The sequence below is a fragment of the Maniola jurtina genome, chromosome 22, assembly GCF_905333055.1.
Source record: "Maniola jurtina chromosome 22, ilManJurt1.1, whole genome shotgun sequence".
Classification (NCBI taxonomy): domain Eukaryota; kingdom Metazoa; phylum Arthropoda; class Insecta; order Lepidoptera; family Nymphalidae; genus Maniola; species Maniola jurtina.
Genome location: NC_060050.1, coordinates 3119030 through 3139936, shown reverse-complemented (window position 1 = coordinate 3139936; position 20907 = coordinate 3119030). Strand labels below are relative to the sequence as shown.

Genomic DNA, 20907 nt, shown 5'->3' with positions numbered 1-20907 from the left:
ATTTTGAAGAAATCAGTAACATGCAGTTAAAGTTGTGTTTTTGTCTCAACTATTACTTTTCATAATAATGTTTTTTAATAACATTATCCTAGTATAAGATTTACGCTTGTACAATGCTTAATATTCTTTTCGAAAAAAAAAATTAACTGCAGAGGAAAATAGTATTATCTAAGTTTCCGCAACGATTTATCGATAGATTTTCTTAAAATTGTCTAATAATTCGCTTCACTAGCGCTCAAAGTCGACCTATATCGACGAAAAGCGCTTCCTCGTAGTACAATCAGCCCACTGTTAGTACTGCAACAACGGTATTTGGGTCGATGACACCGATGTTTCGGTAACGCCAGTAGTAATGGTACTTACATCACTAGAGAAGAAGCATTGTGATTGTACTAGCAGATGCAAGTAAGTTAAGTAAGTACTTAATACTATATATGCTGAAAGTGTGTCTGTCTGTCTGTCGGCCTGTCTGTCTGTCTGTCTGCTAGCTTTTCACGGCCCAACATTTTCACCGATTTGAATGAAATTTGGTACAGAGTTAGCTCACATCTATGGAAAGGATAGGCTACTTTTTATCCCGGAAAATCTAAGAGTTCCTACGGGATTTTTAAAAAAACCTTAATCCACGCGGACGAAGTCGCGGGCATCATCTAGTAAAATGTAATTGTTTGGAACTTAGATTTTTAGATAATAAATTCTAACATACATTAGACTAGCTGACGCCCGCGACTTCGTCCGCGTGGATTTAGGTTTTTCGAAATCCCGTGGGAACTCTTTGGTTTTCCGGAATAAAAAGTAGCCTATGTGCTAATCCAGGATATTATCTATCTCCATTCCGAATTTCAGCCAAATCCGTCCAGTAGTTTTTGCGTGAAGGAGTAACACACACACACACACACACACACACACACACACACACACACACACACACACACACACACACACACACACACACACACACACACACACACACACACACACACACACACACACACACACACACACACACACACACACACACACACACATACAAACTTTCGCCTTTATAATATTAGTGTGATAGTGTGATTAGATCCCAGAACTCCCAAGGGTGTTATAGCCACGTTGTAGTAGGTATTACAAGCAAGTGGGTTCCGAGTTCGATTCCCGATTGGGTGAACTAAATTTTCAAAAAAACATACATACATATTTACATATATACATACATACATACATACATAGACTGCTAAAATCATAACCCTTCCTTTCGGCTTTGCCGTAGTCGGGTAATAAGCTTAAGTTTGCTCTGTTCGTGGGTAGCTTCGGCTAGTTTCGGTTGGTATGGTACCTAAGGCGTAACGATAAGCGATTTGGCGTTCCGGTACGATGCTGCGTAGGTATAGCGTAGCGCGTAACGACCTCACTTGACCCTGTCTTTACTTTCTTAGCCAAAATTTTTCGATTTATCACCGTCGTTACTCGTTCGACCCATAATTCTAGTTGCGGACCCAAAGGTCGTTGGCTTAATCCCTGGACTGGTACGGTGAGAGCTAAACATGCGTCAAGTGTGTTCTGGTGGATTTGTGAGGTGTTGCGCGGTGGTAATTGGGGCTTGCTTGATGGCTGGCTTTTCCTGCATGCTTAGCAGTGGGAGGGTGGGTAGTGCATGTTGCAAGCTGTATGTTGTATATACAGATTTGCCTTTTTCAGCGGATTATACCAAAAAGCTTTTGATTCTTTGTACCAAACATACAAATCGGTTAGACGTATGGGTCCTTAGGAATCCCGCGGGAACTCTTTAATTTTCCGGGATAAAAAGTAGCCTATGTCCATCCCCGGGATATAAGCTAACTCTATACCAAATTTCGTCAGAATCGGTTAAACTGTTGGGCCGTGAAAAGGTAGCAAACAGATAGACAGACAGACAGATAGACAGAGAGACAGACACACTTTCTAATTTATAATAATAGTATGGACTGCATTGTAATTTATCATCGAATAGCTTTACTAGTCGCTATTGCATAAAGTCAAAACTATGTTCAAACAAAAAATAAAAATTACCCAACCCGACCCTCATAATCGCTCATTATTGGTATAAATTACAACAATCAAGTGTCAATAGCAATACTAGTATCAATGGACCAAGCAATAACCAAATCGAAAGAGAATAGAGAGGTCGCGGTCACACACACATTGACAGTTTCATTATTTGTATGGCGTATGTATTGAACTATGTATGTGTGTAATGAACGTCTTTATTTACGACTATGTGTTAATAACAATGTGACAAAATCATAGAATAAGTTATCTTCAGAAGATGCCTTTAGTATCACTATACTACTATACCCATCACACTAATAAATTATAAAGGCGAAAATTTGTGTGTATGTGTGTGTGTGTGTGTGTGTGTGTGTGTGTGTGTGTGTGTGTGTGTGTATGTTTGTTACTCCTTCACGCAAAAACTACTAGATGGATTTGGCTTAAATTTGAAATGGAGATAGATAATATCCTGGGTTAGCACATACGCTAATTTTTATCCCGGAAAATCAAAGAGTTCCCACGGGATTTTGAAAATCTAAATCCACGCGGGCGAAGTCGCGGACATCGGCTAATATTATCATAAATACTTAATTAGGCCCACGTAAAAAAATAAAAAAGTGGGGATCAAGTGGGATGTCAAATGGATGAGGAGAAAATTCAGAGTTCATGAATATAAATGCACTTCAACATTACAATACACTAGGTATGCGACAGAAAAACTATTTTACTATAAATATTTCAGCTTTTATAAAGACGATTGTAGTCGGGTTTTAGTTTTTTACAAAAACGAATACGAATCTAATGAGTGCACAAACCACTTCTCCCTCCTTCCTTGTCCTTTTTCGTCCTTGTGGATTAAGGTTTTTTTAACAATCTCGATCAAACTTTTGATTTTCCGGTAAAACGTTCCTACGTCTTTCTCAAGAATACAAGCAACGTTTATCTCTGACAGACATACCTATATACTTTCACATATATAATAATGATAGTACCAACGTATATGGATGAATTTCGATTCCACTGAATAAATCCGCCGTTATATCATTGTTATTGCCACTCGCTCTCCTAACTCCCAATGCTACGCGTCCCATCAAAATGCAAAGATCTCGTGCTTACGCGTGAAATACGGGCAGAGCCGCGGGCGTTGACAAGTTCAGGAGTACATTTAAATGCAACACACCTAGCTACAATGTTGCAGATGAGAGTCTTATACAGGATGAATGTAATACGAATAAAAAAAATCTCTTTAAAGATAAAAAAAAAAACAAAAACAAACAGAAATGGGAACACTGTTGCGAACTAACAGGCAAGACAAGTAATAACTAAGTATAAAGATTGTACAAAAGTTTTATATTAATTTATTATAAAAAAAAGTTTGTACCTGTAGATGTAGAATTTCTTTGTTCAAAACTATAATCGAATATTGTTTTGACAAATATTATCAAATTTAAATTTATTTAAAGGTATTATGAATATGCTACGTTTACATTTGACCAAAAAATGTTACTTTGCCATTAGGTAGGTATTTATTTATAGTTGTCATTTCATCAAAATACAAAATATGATTAATTTCCTGTAACACCTTTGATTTAAAAGATTTCCCCAAAAAATAAAATAAAATACACAGAATAAACAGATAAAATACACAACACATTCCCCTGTTTTTCTTTTTTTTTCTTCGGGGGAGGAAAAAATCCCTATGGACACGGAACTGCTTGGCATTACTTCAAGCTGACCTCCTAAATCTCTATCTTCTTCTTTTTCTTTCTCTTCCCTTCGCATCATGATAGCCCTTCATTCAGCTATATCGTGTCCAGGCGTCTTCGCTCGACAGTATGCGTGCACAACAATATACTCCCCTAGTGGGAACCCATGTGACGCCAACCTCTATCGGTTCGCAACCCGTTAACAACACTTTAGCCACTTTAACTTCGCAACCCGTTGGGTTATCTATAGGTTACCTTTTAATCTCCTAATTTCTGGTTCACGTACATAAACTCCGAGCATAGCTTTCTTGATCGCACGCTGAGTGATATAAGCTTTCTTGCAAGACCTAGTATTTGTAAAATCCCCCTGTATATAGTTTATTGAAAGTGTCTACTACATATTCAGTATATCACAAAATAATCTACAGGCATATTGTATGACGAGATAAAATTTTATTGACTAGGAACATTCGTAAAGTGGAAGGTGCATAAATTCAATATGTAAAGCGAGTTATCAATTTGCCGATAAAACTAAGGTTCGCTCGTAAGTCTTAACGTATTTTATGTACGAGTACTTCTGAGGCAGGTCATAGTCTAAATGCTATCAAATACTTGGCTATTAAAGTATATCTTGTACTGGATATTTCGTTGTCTCACAGACTTAGTACACAGTACACTTCTGGACATGCGAATAGTTCTCTTGAAAGAATATAAAAACCAGCCAAGTGCAAGTAAGACAACAAACAATCTATCTCTATATTTTTTAAATCTATCAAAACTATCACACTAATATTATAAAGGAGAAAGTTTGTGTGTGTGTGTGTGTGTGTGTATGTTTGTTACTCCTTCACGCAAAAACTGCTTTGACGGATGGGCTGAAACTTAGAATGGAGATAGATTATACCCTCGATTAGCACATAGGCTACTTTTTATCCCGGAAAATCAAAGAGTTCCCACGGGAATTTTAAAAAACCTACATCCACGCGAACGAAGTCGCGGGCATCAGCTAGTATTTTATAAAGCCTTCAATGACTTTTCGATACCGAAAAACTGGTTTGTTTTAAATCCCATCCGAAATTCCGATCGAAAAATGAGTAAATTCCTAAAAGAAAGTTGTAAATGAAAACAAATTGGCATCACTTAAAATTCAGTGCCGATTTCACACGTGTCCGTATTTAGGCCGATCTGATATCCCACTCTTTCATTACGTGGTAGAGTGCGATGGATGATCGTAATTAGCCCAAATACAGGGCCTTGCGAGTTTGTATGTGAAGTAACAAACAGTTGAAATTACGTTGTGAAGTTATTTGTTTTAAGAAATTCGACATTTTTATGACATCGTAATATTATGTTGTAACTCGTAAGTTGCAACCTGATGTATAAGTCCACGTGATATTAAATGTCCATTAAGATTAAAGTAACGATTTTATTTTTTACCTTTATTGTAAATGCTTTTAGTTGACGACAGCTATTGAAAAAGACGGCATTTACTTTATAATCATACTAGCTGATGCCCGCGACTTCGTCCGCGTTGATTTAGGTTTTTAAAAATCCCGTGAGAACTGTTTTATTTTCCGGGGATAAAAAGTAGCCTATCCATATCCCTCACTAGATGATGCCCGCGACTTCGTCCGCGTGGATTTAGGTTTTTTGAAATCCCGTGGGAACTCTTTGATTTTCCGGGATAAAAAGTAGCGTAGTAGTATGTGCTAATCCTGGATATTATCTATCTCCATTCTAAATTTCAGCCAAATCCGTCCAGTTGTTTTTGCGTGAAGGAGTAACAAACAAACACACACACACACACACACACACACACACACACATACAAACTTTCGCCTTTATAATATTAGTGTGATGTGCCGATATAATGGCTTTTTGGTAAGAAATGTTGATGATTGCTCATTATAAGGATTACTTAAAAACTTATAAGTACATGAAAATCATCACGCAAATAGTCTTGAATTAAGCGTTAAGTCCTTTAAACAAATTGCAACTCCAAAGGTTAGAAGTTCAAGCGTTATTGAGATTATCAGTAGAGAATAATTTATCAAACGGAGCGCGTGCGCAACCTAAGTGCCATCTTTCGTAATCGAAGTGACAACTCGACGCCGGCCATCTTTGTAGATAATTTGTTTGCTTTCGTAAGAGAATAACAGCACTGGTTCCGATTATTTATTGTCTATGATGAAGCTTAATCGTTTTGGTTCAAAAGATTTATTGACAAAAATAACAAACCTACGATGTGTAATGTAAGTGGCATAGTTCAATGAATTCTCAGTTCACCAGATGATGCCTATCTTCGCATGACAGTAAATTTGGGATGGTGCCTGTGTCAAAAATTTATTTGTTTAGTTATTTCTTAGTAATTATTAAATAAAAGGCGTTCCTAAACTGGTAAAGTTCACATCCACTGTTAGTTTTAAGTTTGATAACCATTTTAAATTAATTATTGATTTGACTTAAAAAGTAGTAAAAGTAATAGGTACAGTAAAAGAAATTACGAAGTTGTTATAGGTAGGTACCTATTTTGATTTGGTCAATGACTAAAAATTGGCATGGAATGTAGAAGATTAGAGTCTAACGATTTATTTGTTGTAAAGCATTTCGCTCTAAATACTGAGATATAGATAAATGTACTAAAAGTTTAAAAAGCTCCTGAAACTTATAAGTATTTGGTCCTATGCACTACCGTTGCACTATTTTCGTACATCTAGTCTCCTAGCGCAAACTTTACGCTTAGTTGGAGGGGAATCATTAGTCATGACTCATGATAAACAGGGCAAATATTTTTTTAAGAAGTAAAAAAAAAAGGATGATAATGTTTCACCTGAACAAAGTCACGGTCATTTCCAATTAATAAACCTTAACTGAATCAAAAAGAAGATAAAAACAAAAAGTAGCAGCTCTTAAAAGTTCCATTAAAAACACCAACAACAACAAATTGGAAACGACTCGAGTCGTAAAATTTATAGCGTGAGGGAATGGCGGGCGAAATTTGTTAATTTTTTATTGTGACTTTGCAGTTGGTATTATTCAATTACGTTTTACTGCCAAGTGGCAACACTCTCAGTTGCTTTGATTTATCGCTTCGTTTATTCCGGGCTTATTGTAGCGGGCAACCCCGTTAACTGAGCGTAGGGTTGCCAGGCTTCCGAATATTCTAAAACTGTCCTCGACTTACAAAAAAAGAGCAGGCGTTCTCAATTCTGCATCACAATGTATGTAATTTATATTGTTACTTCGAAATAGGTACACACATATAAACTTTTTATTGAGTGAACTAATTAAAAAAACCACACGAATTGTATCAGTATACAATATGTAACAATGCAAGCGAATTGTACAAACAAATTCATTTTTCATTCAATAAATTTTTCTTTTAAAAATTATGACTTTTTCATATCATCTCGGCATCATTAAATAAGTTATTATTTAAATGTCAAAATACTTCGAGGGTTTTATTCTTTTAGCCAAATTGATTGCATTCAACTTTTGCATATTCATCCCTCGATATTTTGTATCGAAATTCAATTAACGGAATACATTATTTTTTGATTTGGTACTTTAAATTCTTGGTATCAAAGTTTAATTTTGAATGATACCGAATTTAAAGTGACGAATTAAAAATTCCAAGCGAGATTAAGTTTTTGATTGAATCACGTCCGATGTTGCATTTAATTATTTATTATTGTTTGCAAGTTTTCAATTATTGTATTTACAATGCAAATTGAATAGACAAAAACAATGTAACAAAATAAGTCATGAATGCAATTAGGAGTTAGTGCTTTTTTAAACAATTGATTAATTAAGTGAGCTAGATTCTAGTATATTCTTACTGAATTTTATGTGATGTGATTGTAGTTCCAATAAAAATTTTATCAAGCCATAAAATTAAAACAGAAGCTTATTAATACCCTGGTAGAGAACTGCCGACCAAATTATACTAATTTTATTTATTGATTTATTTAGTAAAGATCTTAAACTGCTTCAACAGGACATCGAAGTCCTAACCCATTGCTGGAATGGCAAATATGTGCGCTCTATAGGTCTCTAACAGCAAAGCCTCTTCATATATTTTTTCAAGGGTTAAATAGCCCTTAAGTAATGTCCTGAAATATTTTCTAATATTGTAACATTATGGTCACCCACTAACTGCATGCTACGTGTTAAGGTGAGTTTAGACTCCCATGGGGAACCGCATGCGGGTAGGCGGAAATTGTGGTGGACATTCCTTTAGTTTCTTATCACAGATTATAATCACTAGATTTCACCAGGCGACATCTTGAATTCCGGTAGAGTTTTCTTGGGAAATTGTCTTTTGGTGCAAAGGTTTTTAGTTAAACCTTTTCCTATTGTAATTTCAGTCTAAGGGTCCGTTTCCACTAATGCAGAACAGATGCGCGTGTTTTAGACCAATAAGATTCTTGAGAGATGACGCGATAAAAGTATCACGTCATCTAACAATAACCTTTACTAATGGTCTATAAAACACATCTCCGCTCCGCTCTACCTCAGTGGAAACGAACCCTAAGACCTGGCACCCACTTAAGAAGAATGGAACAGAGGTGTATTCAGTAGGCCAATCAGATTATTCATACATTATCTAGTAATAATTTAACTGGTCCGTTAAACTGCAGTGAACGCATCTTCGCTTTAAAAACGGAACCATAGCGTTTAAAGAAAAAATAAAACCATGTCTTTAAACCACAAACATAAGCTTAAAAATGGTCTCTTTAATAACATCAATGAGTATAGCCAATATGGTCTTGTCCGTTAAAAGTTGTTAAAACAGTAAAAAGTTGCATAATCACACCATCTGGAAGCCAAATACGCCGCCTACTAAGTCATAATGTGGGAGCCAATTTTTACTAGAGTAAGATATTAGGTACATAACTGTGCAGTAAAGTAAGAAATTTATAACTCAATACAGAAACAGAAGATTGGAAAACTTTTACTGGCTAGTAGTTGGCGTTATACCGAGTTTATGGATACCACTGAGCTCTACTAATACAAGTGCACTGGACCAGCGATTGCCGATCTGTTTTTGATGTGATATGATGAGACATCTATTAAATAGGTACATTTTCATTAACATAGTGTCAACATGAAGACTATTTGGCACATTTGCCAGTGTGCGTTTGGGCGCCTCGAATCGGCACAAAAAATAACTGCCATTTTGCATGTCCAGTGTACTTGCATATTATTATGTCCATTCAATGGTACGCGAAGTTTGCGTAATACCTACGGGAAAACATAAGTTAATGTTAATTTTAAACTTTATGATCTGCTTTACTGTTCTGTTAAAACAAGTTTATTCATGGCAGAAATTTAATTCAAAAGCATATTATTAAACTTCTTATCTTTTTAACCCCCGACCCAAAAAGTGTTATAAGTTTGACGTGTGTATCTGTGTATCTGTCTGTGGCATCGTAGCTCCTAAAGTAATGAACCGATTTTAATTTAGTTTTTTTTGGTTTGAAAGGTGGCTTGATCGAGAGTGTTCTTAGCTATAATCCAAGAAAATCGGTTCAGCCGTTTGAAAGTTATCAGATCTTTTCTAGTTACTGTAACCTTCACTTGTCGGGGGTGTTATAAATTTTTAATTTACACTTGTGTTTCAATATTTTTGAGGTAAACCATGCTTTTACCTAGTCTAGCGTATGCTCGCGACTAGTAATAAGGTACTGTTAGCACCCTTGACTACGGAACCCTAAAAAGGTGACAACATTTCAACAGATGAACTTGACCCTGGGTTACAAATGTAAACCAGTGTAAAAAGTCGAGTTGAGTACGTTAACATGTACTCCCACACAATGCTGCGGCGTGTATGATGTTGCATACAATGACGTCATTATATTCAGATCACATCTGGTCAGGTTTTCGGGGCGTGGTGGATGCGTCTCTATAATAAATACATGTACTCTGTCTGTTTACATCAGTAAGCATTGGTAGGTTATAGAGAAAGTAGTCTAATTTGGGCCCTGAAAACGATAAAAAAATTAGTGATGGAACCACAGATTCACGGTTTTCGGATATTTTCCTTTAATTGTGCTATAAGACCTATATCTATTTGCCAATTTTCATGATTCTAGGTCAATGGCAAGAACCCTATAGGTTTTTTGACGGACACGACAGACAAAAACAACAAAATGATCTTATAGGGGTTCCTGTTTTCCTTTTAGAGGTACGGAACCCTAAAAACGTGATAGAAATTAAAACAGCTATTCAAATTGAACCAAACTAAAATAAGTAGGTAAGTAAATGTCCTAAGTTGCAACACAAGACAATTTTTTAAAGACCTTTGATTGGTTATGAAATGATGGATCTATTTGAAATTTGCATTGCATTAAAATTGAACCGTTTTAGAAGTCACAATAGGCGAGCAATTTGTAGTCTAACTTACATAGTTTGTAGTATAAACTGTGTGGAAACCGCACTACAAATGTATTGTTTAAGTAAGTGACATGTTGGCGTAGGTTGCAGTGTTTCGCTTTGGTGAAGTTAGGTATATACTCAATCTCTTCTACTAACAGAACAATGTTTGTGGAACTACTCTTTGTGTCTAAACACAGATTATTGTGATTTATGTAGTTTAGTAAAGCTATGATAGCCCAGTGGTTAGGACGTCCACCTTTCAATCGGTTGTCAGGGGTTCGTTCCCGGGCACGCGCCTCTAACTTTTTAAAATTAAAATCGGTTCATTAGTTTAGGAGCTACGATGCCACAGACAGATACACAGACACACAGATACACACGTCAAACTTATAACACCCCTCTTATTGGGTCGGGGGTTAAAAAGCGTACGATGAAAACAAAACGGATGAAAAGAGAAACATGGAGAAAATAAACAGATGAGAAAATTAGTAACGATGCAATTGACCGAAGGAAGATATATAACACAGCATATATTAATTTAAGTTTAATACTCACAAAAGGGGCTATTATTGTAATATATAAAGCAGAAAGAGAGAAGAAAACCTCATTATTTTCAGCTAAGTAAAGAAAATTTATTACCATACCCAAAGGCATAATTTAATTAAACATACTTTGAGCTTACTCCGCAATAATATGTATTATATAATGTATATCGTATATCTAGACAATTAAAACTTTAATTCGAGATAAGCAACGCAAAATTCCGTAGGCTAAGTATGAGTTTAACGTCTCGACAACGTTGATAGATCCGAAGTGTCGAAACACTACGTTTGATCTAGACCTAATGTGTTGTAACTAAATACTTACCTATGTTTATTCTAAATAGCTAAAAATTGAAATTTATCAACATTGTGCAATCTCGTACTAAGTCTTCTGAACGTAATCAGTAAGTTTTCATATAAGCGTATTCCCGAGGAAGCCAGTTCGTAATCGAAGCACGTTTTCATGCCTTGAGCGAAACGGTTCAAGGTCACTTACCTGCGAAACCAGTAGCTGTGTGCAGAACAACCGTTTTGGTTTACCATCTGTGAACGTCAACGACCATTTAGCCCATTTCACTGTGACTGAAATTCGATATTCGAAATATGTCAATGTTTGTAGGGATGTTCAAAATTGTACTAAGCCTGCTTATCGAGAAATCTAATCAAAAAGTTTACATCTCAGCATATTCCCAAGGAAGTAATCTAAACACGTTTTCATGCCTTTAGCGAAACTGTTTAAGGTCACTTACCTACGGAACTAGTAGCTGGTAAAAGAACATTAGCTTGATTTTACTCTGACATATATTCGATACTCGAAATTCATCATCCTTACAGATATAAGCAATATTCTACTAAGCCTGCCTATCGAGAAATCTGATCAGAAAGTTTGCATATTAGCGTATTCTTGAGGAAGCCAGTCGTGCGTACTCGAAGCACGTTTTCATGCCTTGAGCGAAACTTCAAGGTCACTTACCAGCGGAACCAGTAGCTGTTGGTAGAACAACAGCTTTGGCTTACCGCCTACGTACAGCAAACAGTTACATACGTATAAATATAAACGCATTTTATGTAGAAACTGTTCAAGTTTATTGTGAGTAGGAGCTGACTCTGAAATTCAATTCTGTGTCCATTTCCTTCTAATATTAATTCTAATCGTACTCAGTGTTAGCTTGGTTAAATCAATTTCTTTTACAAGTGTAAATTAAAAATTTATAACACCCCCGACGATCCAAAGTATTTGAGTTTTCCAAAACATCATTTTCAAATAAATAATTATGTATTTAGACAACGTCCATCTTGACAGCTTGACATTTGTCTATTGACATAATATTATGAACCTAACGGTTATCTAACCTTCTTTTCTACAAGAAAACTAGAAAAGAGCTGATAACTCTTAAACGGCTGAACCAATTTTTTTGGATTATAGCTAAGAACACTCTCGATCAAGCCACCTTTCAAACAAAAAAAACTAAATTAAAATCGGTTCATTCGTTTAGGCGCTACGATGCCACAGACAGATACACAGATACACAGATACACAGATACACAGATACACAGACACACAGATACACAGATACACACGTCAAACTTATAACACCCCTCTTTTTGGGTCGGGGGTTAAAAATCAATTACTTTCAATTTCAACCTGAAAGCAGATAAAGCAAGCAAATCAATTCCTTGTAGAGTATATTTTTTAAACCATCTATGATCTTGACTAGAATTTACCCAATCTTTGCTACAATGTTCCTGATCCTCATCTTCCCATTTTTCCAAAATAATAGGTAATTCAATTAAATAATTGGATGTGTGTTTGACTTTGGAAGTTCAATATTAGCGTTTCCACCCCGGATATTGCCTTATCTGATAATAATGAAATCGAAATCAGTAAGTAAAGAGTCAAAATCCCACACTCTTAGGTGAATCATATTATGTAGAAAGATTTGAGAGCTTATCGCATTATTATCCCAAGAATACCCCTAATTTTATGTTATTAATGGAAAGAGGTCCACGTCAGCAATGAGAAAAATACACGATACAGAGAGAGAGATAATCTGTTCCTATCCTATGTAAACTTTCTTTAAAGTATAAGGCCCTTACGCTATTCGGTCAAAGAAATCATAACAAATTCTTTCACCATACACATCCATAGAACATATCCTAGATCAGCCGACAAAGTGAGGTCGAGGAATGTACACGAGCCTCGAATGTTAATATCGCAGTTAAGGGCCGGTGCCGTCGCTGGTTCCTGGTATTGGACTATAAAGATACTGCCCCCATTTTGAATTTAAGCATTGAATTAAGACTATTACAAATAAAAATCGTGTTCTATGAAGCTTTCAAAATAATAAGTATGACACTGGACATTAATTAGTTGTACCCATTTGTAGCCTAGTACCTAAGCAATGAGTTGCAGGCTGCAAACTAGGGATGTTATGGATATATAATTTCGGATCCGGATATGGATATGGATATTGGTAAAAAATAATATCAGTTTCGGTTACGGTTATGGATATTAAATTATTTCGGATTATCCGATAGTTTCGGTTACGGATATTAATTTTTTAAGGAACTGTAAAATATGAACTGATGAAGGTGTCGCATTCCAGCGGAGTGCATAGTTAATTCGTACGAGTGTAGTATTTAGTTAGACTCCGCCCTATCCGAAACTATCCAAAATTTTTATTACGGATTCAGTTACGGTTACGGATATTTTTTTATTTCGGATATCCGATAGTTTCGGTTACGGATATGGATATCCATAACAACACTACTGCAAACATTTTTGTTTGGAATCATTTGATTATTATAAAAGTACTATGCACAAGACGGATCTTGGGAATGGCCTCTCTTGTGTTGTGAGTAGTACTTACTAATATTATTAGGTCGGGTGGGAAGCTTCGGCAATGGCTAGTTACCACCCTACCGGCAAAGCCGTGCCGCCAAGCGTTTTTGCGTTCCGGTATGATGCCGTCTCGAAACCAAAGGGGTAAGGGTTTAATAAAAACTGCCACACCTCGACCAGGTTAGCTTGCTTCCATCTTAGACTGCATCATCACTTACCACCAGGTGAGATGGCAACCAAGGGCTAACTTGTATCTGATTTTAAAAAATCTGACATTAGATGTCATTGAATTTAAGTGTGAATATGTCTCTAATCTAGTTCCAAATAATTGAGAATTCAATATTTTTATGTTGTAATGAATTCAGAAGAACAGATGGACTATTTTCTGTTAATTTCGTAGAATACGAATCAGCTATGTCGGTTCTTGGTAATGGATAACATAATTAATTATGAGATTCTCTTAACCTAAGTATTTCTGCAAAAAATATGTTTGAAAAGGGAATCAAATTTTCATATTAGGGCTGGCGAAAAAGCTTTTCCAATGATTTCGTCTGCGTGGATTTAGGTCTTTGAAGATGCCTTTGAAATTTCTAAGAATATCCTTTCTTAGTGGAAAGCTTCATTATAGAGCGAACCTAGGTACATGCAATTTTGCATTGCATTTTTAGGCTCAGCAGTTCTAGCTGTACGTTTATTTAGGTTCATCAGTTTTTATAGATACTTATATGGTATACATATTCTCTGACTTATTTCGATTTCAGTCAGCAGTTTATGCGACATCGCTGAGTAACTCATTGATTTATCCCTACGACTTTGTCCGTGTAGACTACACAAATTTTCAAACCCCTATTTTACCCCGTGAGGGGTTGAATTTTCAAAAATCCTTTGTCAGCGGATGCCTACGTCGTAATAACCATGCACAATCCGTCCAGTAGTTTGAGCTGTGTGTTGATAGATCTGTCAGTCAGTCAGCTTTTCCTTTTATATAATAAATATGACGTATCACAATATGAAAAGTTATATATGATAAAATACCTATTGGAAAAAAATCGTCAATTCCGTCAATGTTATAATAATCTGTAGACAATGCCAGCTACTTCGTCCGCGTGCAACTAGGTTTTTTTAAATCTTGTAGGAATTCTTTGATTCTTCGGGATAAAAAGTAACCCATGTCCGTGTCTGGGATATAAGCTATCTCGGCACTGAATTTCGTCAAAATTGATTAAATGGATGGATCGTGAATAGGTAACAGACTCTGACCTCTGCATTCTCCATTTCGAACCGCTTAGAAACATAAAATATGTAGTAAAGACATGAGTTAGGTGAAAAGTTATTTAAATTTTGATTTTGTTTTGATTTTGAGACAGATACACTTTTGCACATTCTGCGTAGCGAAAAAATCGTAAGTCTATGCTTTTGCATTTATAGCATTAGTATGGATTTTTACGGATGATTTCGTTAAGATATTTTAATAACCAATAATGATGTTTATGTTCTTATTAATAAAAACTATCTTGTTCGTTTTATGTTTTACAGGAACAAAGTGGATTTAGTTGGTTACCCACTCCATCAGATTCTCATCAATGTTTCTGTAATAAATAATGTCAGGATAGGGATGTCAGTCGATATTGTCATTTCCCCAACAGGAAGTTCTCCCGAGGGCAATATGGCTTTCGCTGGATATTATGCCTATGATGGAATTTGCATAACAAATGGAAGCGGTCTATTTTGATAGTTTGGGGTGTCCTTAATATAATGATTAAATACTTACAAGATATTTAAATAATATCAGTTTTTCCTAGTTTTTCAGAATCTAGGGAATTCCCTGAAAAAAAAAAACCATTATTTGATTTATTAAACTAGAAACCGCACCTTAAGTGGTTAAGGTCAATTATCGACTGTCACCACCCGCGTTGAAATTCCTGCCTTTGACTTATGTGACGACTTGACGTATTTATTTTCGTGGTCGACATTGTTCGAATTTGAGGCATACTTTTATGAATCATTTTAAAGTGCACCCGGACATTTTAAAGTTTCTCAGCGAGCTATGAAACCTGGAGAGGGCTGTATTAGAAGTTTCCCTGAGTAAGTTAAAGGTTAACTTTCCGACAACTTATATTATGATTAGAGGATGCCCGCGACTTCGTCCACGTGGATTTAGGTTTTTAAAGATCCCGTGGGAACTGTTTTATTTTCCGGGATAAAAAGTTGCCTATGTCAATTACAGGGACGCAAGCTACCTCGGTACCCATACAAATCGCTTAAGCGGATGGGTTTTTGGGAATCCCATGGGAACTCTGATTTTCCGGGATAAAAAGTAGCCTATGTTCGTCCCCGGGGTATAAGTTAACCGTGCACCAAATTTCATCAGAATCGGTTAAACTGTTGGACCATGAAAAGGTAGCAGACAGACAGACAGACACACTTTCGCATTTATAATAGATATATTAGTATGGATTAGCACCATACCTTGAATGGTAGGCTACCTCAATACAAACAAATAACGATTATTTCAACACGACTCATTTTGCTGGCTCTTTTTTTTTAAAGAATATTGGCCATGTTAAATGACTAATATTCCCCTTTCCTCTCCAACTAAGCGTCAGGCTTGTGCTAGGAGTAGGTACGACAATAGTGCAACGGGCGGGGTTTGAACCGTCGACCTTTCGGTTTTCAGTCCACTCCTTTACCGGTTGAGCTATTGAGGCTAAACGGAGGCTCTTTAGAATGGTCGAGTCTGTTAGTTTGCTGTAGTTTATTCTACCACCACCGGTTGAAATGCAGATCAGAAAGATCCTCAGCAGTTAATTATGTAAAAAAACTTACCATTTAAAATAGTAAAACTTAGCAATATACAGCAGCCGAAACTTATCATGAGAGAAAACCATAAAAGCAATTTTTATACCGTTCTAGTAACAGCTTATTTCTCATCAGAGTTCATTACATAATATAACGGTACAAATAAATTGTATCCACCAAACCGTAACAAATCTGCGAAATTACGGTAACTATGCCAATTTAACGAATATTAGACACGCAAGCAAGATGTCCTATGTTTGATTACTGAAAAGGCCAGACCAAAATTGTACAAAAAGAAAAGTCCTTTTTTTTCGCTGGGAAATGCTTTTACCCCTGGAGGGGTATGTGGAACTCACTGCCAGACCAGAATACCCACTAAAACCCAGAGGAAAAGTCCTGATTCATCAACGCCCAGCAACCCCTTACATATAATGTAGACAAAGAATAAGACCAGATTTTAAAAAATTCCCTCAGTAGTAAAACAGACGGTCGCTAGTAGGTACCTATTATATTAAAAAAACACTGAAAAGTATGTAACAATTTTACATAAACATAAAATTTTTAAACTAAACTTTACCCTACTTACAGTACTTTTTACTGTACCCTAGATAAATGGAATAGTTTTGAATATTAAATAAGTACGTAACGAATTAAAAAACTGCTCCTTATTTTAAGTTTGAAAAATAAAGATTACATTTTCTAAAACCTATTTTTCTAGTTCTTCATAACAAATTTTTGTAATGTTAAAGCTGTATGTAGATACAAATATTGACCGACCGAATAATAAAATATTAACCGAAATCATATTTCATTAAACCGCACAAAACCAAATACATCGAGTGACTGCAACAAATCTTCATGTCGGGCATGCAGACATAAAGGCATTCATCTACTCAGACATCTGGGCTAACCATTGTACGTACAAGTCACGGCAGACCGAACCAAACCGAACTAGGGTCACAACGGTGACATCCATTTTTCTCGGCTAACTGTCCATGTCACATTTTGTCCAAGTAACTTAATGGCGTTTCAAACTGATGGCGCATAACGCTGCGACTTTTCACAACAATAATAATTGTTATTTTATACTTTTTACATATTGTGTGCGGATAAATCTAGTCAAACATCTGGGCTAAGTAACCATTGTACGTACAAGTCACGGCAGACCGAACCAAACCGAACTAGGGTCACAACGGTGACATCCATTTTTCTCGGCTAACTGTCCATGTCACATTTTGTCCAAGTAACTTAATGGCGTTTCAAACTGATGGCATATAAACGCTGCGATTTTTCACAACAATAATAATTGTTATCTTATAAATTTTACATAATATTGTGTACGGATAAATCTAGTCAAACATCTGGGCTAAGTAACCATTGTACGTACAAGTCACGGCAGAGCGAACCAAACCGAACTAGGGTCACAACGGTGACATCCATTTTTCTCGGCTAACTGTCCATGTCACATTTTGTCCAAGTAACTTAATGGCGTTTCAAACTGATGGCGCATAACGCTGCGACTTTTCACAACAATAATAATTGTTATTTTATACATTTTACATATTGTGTGCGGATAAATCTAGTCAAACATCTGGGCTAACCATTTTATATATAAATCACGGCAAAACCAAACCGAACCGAACCGAACTACGGTCACAACGCTGACATCCATTTTCCTCGGCTAACTGTCCGTCATTTTGTCCAAGTACCATAACGGGGTTTCAGACTATAGTATATTAACGATGCTGTTTTTGACCACAATAATATAACTAATACTCAATACATTTCTTGCATGCATTACTTTTGAGACCAATACATAAGTACGTACCCTATGATTTTTAGTTACGTACAGTAAATAAAAACGCACAAGTTTTATAGCGTCTGAGTAGCCTTTTACATTGCAGCATTGGCGTTAACGGTATTCCTATTGTGTTTCGTAATGTTTCTGCCATTGCTCGTGCGTTTTAGGGTTACGTCGGAAAATGCGTGGCACAGAAGCTCGAACTCAAGATCAATAGCAAGATACAACATTCAAATGTTGTTTATTGTCATGTCGATCTCAGAAGGTCTCTCGTTTGAACCACTAATATCTATTGAAGAATCTATCTTCTTCTTAGAATATTTCTATGAAATATGCATGGTACTATGGTACCTATTTAGATTTACGCCCAATATTAACTATCGATGTATATTGTGTAATCTATTATGTATATTATATTAAAAAAAAAATGTGACTGACTGATTGATCTATCAACTTACAGCTCAAACTACTGGATGGATCGGGATGAAATTTGACATGCAGATATTATAACGTAGTCATCGACTAAGGATTTTTGAAAATTCAAACCCCAAGGATAAAATAAACATTTGTTTATGTAGCCCACGCGGATGAAGTGGCGGGCATAAGCTTGTCTGTCTGTCTGTTACTTAGCAACATTGTTATTTGTCAAAAAGGATCACACGAGTTTTGGCCAATAATATCGTTGCTAACATATCGATAGATTACAGATAGGATTGATTTATTTATTTCGACTATTAACTAACTTTATTTACAGCGAGCTATAATGGTTAAGGTTATGTTAGGAATTTGATATGGAATCCCAACTCCCACTTGACCTTATCAATAGTATGTACTTACCCACTTTGTACAAAGGTCGGCAACAACAAAGAATGATAGATATCGCTCAGTAAACATCGGAAGGCTTAGTACGAGAGTGAACATATCGACAACGTTCATAGATCGTACTACGTTATCGAAACGTAGAAACTCGTAATAAGATCACAGAGTGCGGTTCGGTTTTTTATTCACGATAGACCTATTCGGAGTTGCTAATAATGAGTTTCGTGACTCTGCGGTTTGTATAACAATAGTCCACAGTTAACCGGATGGGATGAAGGTCGAAAGGTTATGTTTGTTACTGAGAAATGTAGAAGCTTCCAGATTAGACTTAGGTATTTCGATATTCGAAATCGATCAACTTTGTTGAAAAGTACGAACTTGTACTAAGGATACAAAGCGAAGCTCAATTTTTTATTCACGATTATATTTGGAGTTGCTAATAATGAGTTTCATGACTCTGCACTTTGTATAACAATAGTCCATGGTTCACGGGATGGGATGAAGGTCGAAAGGTTATGTTTGTTACTGAGAAATGTAGAAGCTTCCAGATTAGAGTTAGGTATATATCTATGGAGTTAGGCCATTCGATATTCGAAATCGATCAACTTTGTTGAAAAGTGCGAACTTGTACTAAGGATACAAAGCAAAGCTCAATTTTTTATTCACGATATATTTGGAGTTGCTAATAATGAGTTTCGTGACTCTGCGGTTTGTATAACAATAGTCCATGGTTCACGGGATGGGATGAAGGTCGAAAGGTTATGTTTGTTACTGAGAAATGTAGGAGCTTCCAGATTACACTTAGGTGTTTCGATACTTGAAATCTTTCAACGTTATTACGTATATTACGAACTTATACTAAGGATACAATAGAAGGTACAGTTTTTTATTCAGGCATCTTCTAGGCAAGCGCGTTCTATCTTAGATTGCATTTCATTGTTACTTAGCAGCAGGCTAATTGTAGCCAAGTGCCAGTCTATAAATTAAAAAAAAAAATTACATGAAAGTCAGCCTTATTCAATACTAGATGATGCCCGCGACTTCGTCCGCATGGATTTAGGTTTTTATAATCTCCTAGGAAATGTACTCCTATGTACCAAATTTCATCAAAATCGGCTTTATGTTGGGCCGTGAAAAGCTAGCAGACAGACACACTTTCGTATTTATAATATCAGAATGGATCTTGCGCTAAAAAGAGAAAATCGGAGCGGAAACAACAAATTTCCACAAATCACTAAAATATATGATAGTCATACGTTTCTGGTATACTAAATCTTCAATTTCACTCACTGATTTATTATTAAAGTTTTAAAGGATACGTCGTGCTATGATCGTTATAATCATCATAAAAGCGGCGTAGGTGGACGCTGATACAATGCAATGTCTTCATAGGGTCAGAGGGACATTTCTATTGTGGAATTGATCTAGGGCCCAGACCTCTCGAACTTTCACTCCAATATTATGGGTGTCCTATCTAAATAGAACAATATTGTTGTTGATTTAGGGATGATTTATTTTAGACCATGCCGGGCCCGAGACACACAATTTGTTTGTATGAGGTCACATCAGACCTTCGATTCACAGATCCGAGTCTTCTGAGCCTCGTCCGTGTTATGTTTTTGGGGTTCCGTACCTCAAAAGGAAAAACGAAACCCTTATAAGATCAACTTGTTGTCTCTCTGTCTGTCTGTCTGTCCGTCTGTCGTGTCTGTCAAGAAAATCTATAGGGTACTTCCTGTTGACCTAGAATCATGAAATTTGACAGGTAGGTAGGTCTTATAGCATAAGTAAAGGAAAAATTGGAAAATATGACTAGAGGTACGAAAATATTCTTTCTATCCTTGATTGTCGAGATTGATCGATTGATCAGAATTTAATGTTTCGAGACTGTAAAGAGTCGAAAGTATACTTTTTGTCCCGAAAAGTAAATGGATCAGGTACCTACTTTATTCACTCAACGTGGACGAAATCGCGGTAAAAGCTAGTGTATACTAAATCATA

The 20907-nt window shown here is 36.1% G+C and overlaps 1 protein-coding gene and 1 long non-coding RNA gene across 3 annotated transcripts in view; both read left to right on the top strand.

Annotated features, from left to right (window-relative positions):
* Positions 1-20907, top strand: part of LOC123876757 (rho GTPase-activating protein 7) — a 376179-nt gene that overhangs the window by 105066 nt on the left and 250206 nt on the right. The window lies entirely within an intron of this gene.
* Positions 707-14480, top strand: LOC123876777. The gene is made up of 3 exons (XR_006798419.1): positions 707-739; positions 7900-7903; positions 14313-14480. It is a non-coding gene; the product is annotated as an uncharacterized LOC123876777 (long non-coding RNA).